The sequence below is a fragment of the Salmo salar genome, chromosome 28 (genome assembly GCF_965601325.2).
Source record: "Salmo salar chromosome 28, fSalSal1, whole genome shotgun sequence".
Taxonomy (NCBI): Eukaryota; Metazoa; Chordata; class Actinopteri; order Salmoniformes; family Salmonidae; genus Salmo; species Salmo salar.
This window is the reverse complement of record NC_138318.1, coordinates 29,255,430-29,259,164: the sequence shown is the minus strand read 5'-3', so window position 1 is coordinate 29,259,164 and position 3,735 is coordinate 29,255,430.

The window sequence follows — 3,735 nt, the reverse complement described above, 5'->3', positions numbered from 1 at the left end:
AACAACCCAAAGCCCGGTGGGAAGAAGCAGTAAAAATAGTGCACTGTCTGGAGGTGCTAAGTGACAGTTGGCTGAGATACAGCCTTTCCTTTCTCGCTGCCTCACCCTCTGCTTCGTTATTAATGGTGTCCTGGTGTTCAAGTCCATGGCATTGGCTCTCTATGTGTTTTAATACAGAGTCCTTGAAACTCAATTACTCTCTGCCTTCATTTAGGGCGATTATGCAGAGACCCTTTGCCCAGACGAATTGACCCTGGTCCATATATAACATCGGTAGAGTGGAAATGACAGCACACAGCGAGGTGTGTGCTGCTGACAGAAGTCGGCAAGGCCATTAGAATGCTCCGTGGCTGTATTAAACTACAATGGTAATTAGCTGTGGCTTTCAGGGCCCATTAAGCAATCTTTCTTTCAGGGAAATTGTATCAGTAACATTTGGACCTCACCCAGCTAGCGCATTAACGTTCTGAGAACCATATGTTTCTTAGAGCTTGGTGAAAGCATTGTTGGCCTTTGTTTTTTTTGCATACAACATTGCCAAAACTTTTTGGGAATGGTTCAGGATAGTTGCTTGACTTTGAAACACTTTCAGCACATTTAAGGAACTTGACAAAAAACATAATATTCTTGGTATTTCTTTACTTAAACAGTACATTTCCTAAAATATTAAACTGGTTACATTTCATTTCATTTGTGGTAATGCTCTAGGAATGTTCTCCAACTGGTTTGACATTGGGAATGTTCTCAAATAGTTCTAAGAACGTTAACCTGTTATGGCTAGGGGGCAGTATTTTCACGGCTGGATAAAAAAACGTACCCGATTTAATCTGGTTACCACTCCTACCCAGTAACTAGAATATGCATATACTTATTACATATGAATAGAAAACACCCTAAAGTTTCTAAAACTGTTTGAATGGTGTCTGTGAGTATAACAGAACTCATTTGGCAGGCAAAAACCTGACAAGGTTTCAGGCAGGAAGTGGCCTGTCTGACAAGGTGTCGTTCTTCTTGTCTCTGTTTATTGAAGAGTGAGGATCTTAGCTGTCCCGTGACACTTCCTACGGCTGCCATAGGGTCTCAGAAGGCGGTAAAAAGCTGAATCGTGGCTTTGCAGGCTCTGGCTGAAAAAAAGTAGCGCGTTTGGGTAGTGGCTGGTTACAGTACTGTGAGACTCAGGCTCGTGCCCGCGTCGACCGAAAGCTTTGTTTACTTTCCTCTGTTTAGCTAAAAGGAGATTCCCGGTCGGAATATTAGCGCTTTTTTACGAGAAAAATGGCATAAAAATTGATTTTAAACAGCGGTTGACATGCTTCGAAGTACGGTAATGGAATATTTAGATTTTTTTTGTCACGAATTGCGCCATGCACGCGACCCTGATTTACCATTTCAGATAGTGTCTGGGACGCACGAACAAAACGCCGCTATTCGGATATAACGATGGATTATTTTGGACCAAACCAACATTTGTTATTGAAGTAGCAGTCCTGGGAGTGCATTCTGACGAAGACAACAAAAGGTAATCAAACTTTTATAATAGTAAACCTGATATTAGTGAGTGCTAAACTTGCCGGGTGTCTAAATAGCTAGCCCGTGATGCCTGGGCTATGTACTTAGAATATTGCAAAATGTGCTTCACCAAAAAGCTATTTTAAAATCGGACATATCGAGTGCATAGAGGAGTTCTGTATCTATAATTCTTAAAATAATTGTTATGCTTTTTGTGAACGTTTATCGTGAGTAATTCAGTAAATTCTTAGTGAATTCGCCGGAAGTTTGCGGGGGGTATGCTAGTTCTGAACATCACATGCTAATGTGAAAAGCTGGTTTTTGATGTAAATATGAACTTGATTGAACAAAACATGCATGTATTGTATAACATAATGTCCTAGGGTTGTCATCTGATGAAGATCATCAAAGGTTAGTGCTGCATTTAGCTGTCTTCTGGGTTTTTGTGACATTATATGCTAGCTTGAAAAATGGGTGTCTGATTATTTCTGGCTTGGTACTCTGCTGACATAATCTAATGTTTTTCTTTCGTTGTAAAGCCTTTTTGAAATCGGACAGTGTGGTTAGATAAAGGAGAGTCTTATCTTTAAAATGCTGTGAAATAGTCATATGTTTGAAAAATTGTTTTTGTATTTTTGAGGAATTTGTAATTCGCGCCACGCCTATCATTGGATATTGGAGCAGGTGTTCCGCTAGCGGAACGTCTAGATGTAAAAGGTTAAAGGCGGCTGCATGCTTCCCAAACGAAACAGGTCGGTACAATTTGTGCATATATTCGTTTTGGAGTTCGGTTAGGGTTTTGTCAGGTGTTCGGGCACACCATTTTTCTCAAGGGCCAGCCGAAGTTCGGAAGCCGAAGTCAACGCCTGTCACGTCCTGACCAGCAGAGGGAGCAATTGTATCAGTTTTGGTCAGGACGTGGCAGAGATTTCCTCCCTCATGTCTCCCCAGCCTGGTGAATCCTGAGCCAGATCTGCCAGAGTGGCCCGCCTGTCCGGATCTGCCAGGGTGCCGCGCCTGTTCGGATCAGCCAGAGTGGCCCGCCGTGCCGGCGCTGCCGGAGTGGCCCGCCGTGCCGGCGCTGCCGGAGTGGCCCGCCGTGCCGGCGCTGCCGGAGTGGCCCGTCTGCCCGGAGCTGCCAGAGTGGCCCGTCTGCCCGGAGCTGCCAGAGTGGCCCGTCTGCCCGGAGCTGCCAGAGTGGCCCGTCTGCCCGGAGCTGCCAGAGTGGCCCGTCTGCCCGGAGCTGCCAGAGCGGCCCGTCTGTCCTCCGGCCCAGCCCGAGCGGCCCGCCTGTCCTCCGGCCCAGCCCGAGTGGCCCGCCTGTCCTCCGGCCCAGCCAGAGTGGTCCGTCTGCCAGGGTCAGCCCAAGTGGCCCGTCTGCCCGGCGCAGCTTTCGGCGCCACCGAAGTGGGCGACGCCGAAGGTGGAGCGAGGTTCACGTCCCGCACCTGAGCCACCTCCAGGATAGGTGGGTTGGGGAGGGAGGGTGTAGCACAGTGCCGTCGTTGACGGCAGCCACCCTCCCTTCCCTCCCTTATTGTTTAGGGGGTATTGTTTATTGGTTTTGTTGGGGTATTGGGGATTTTTTGTGTTTTCTTTTTAAGGTGCATTCCGGGGTCTGCACCTTTAGGGGGGGTACTGTCACGTCCTGACCAGCAGAGGGAGCAATTGTATCAGTTTTGGTCAGGACGTGGCAGAGATTTTTGTGTTACGTGTGAGTTGGTTGTTGGACTCCCAATTGAAGGCAGGTGTGTGGAGTTGCCTTTGATTGGGAGTCCTATATAGTAGTGTGTGTTTGTCCTTGTGGTTGTGGGTAATTGTTTCTGTTCAGTTGTGTTTCAGCTGTCAGTGCTGTTGAGCTGTCGGTGTTTTCTTGTTTTTGTAGTGTTCCAGTGTTCTGTTTGAATTAAATCATGAACACTAACTCCGCTGCACCTTGGTCTTCTTCTCTCCAGGACGACAGCCCTTACAATGCCCCTTCATACATGATTGGTCAACTGTAGTGGTGACTCTAGTTTCTGCTTCTTGTCGATTCAGCCCGAAACTCAGTGTGGATTCAACATGGTGAACGGCAGTTTAGAGCATTGATTGACCGATGAGGTACAAAAGTACCTTCACCAGTACGATTCTAGCCATGCATTATATAAAGACCAGCATGTAAATGCCAATTCATGGAGGGAGATTGCGGAGATGCTGGAGTCTGACCCAACCACTTGATCGAAAAAG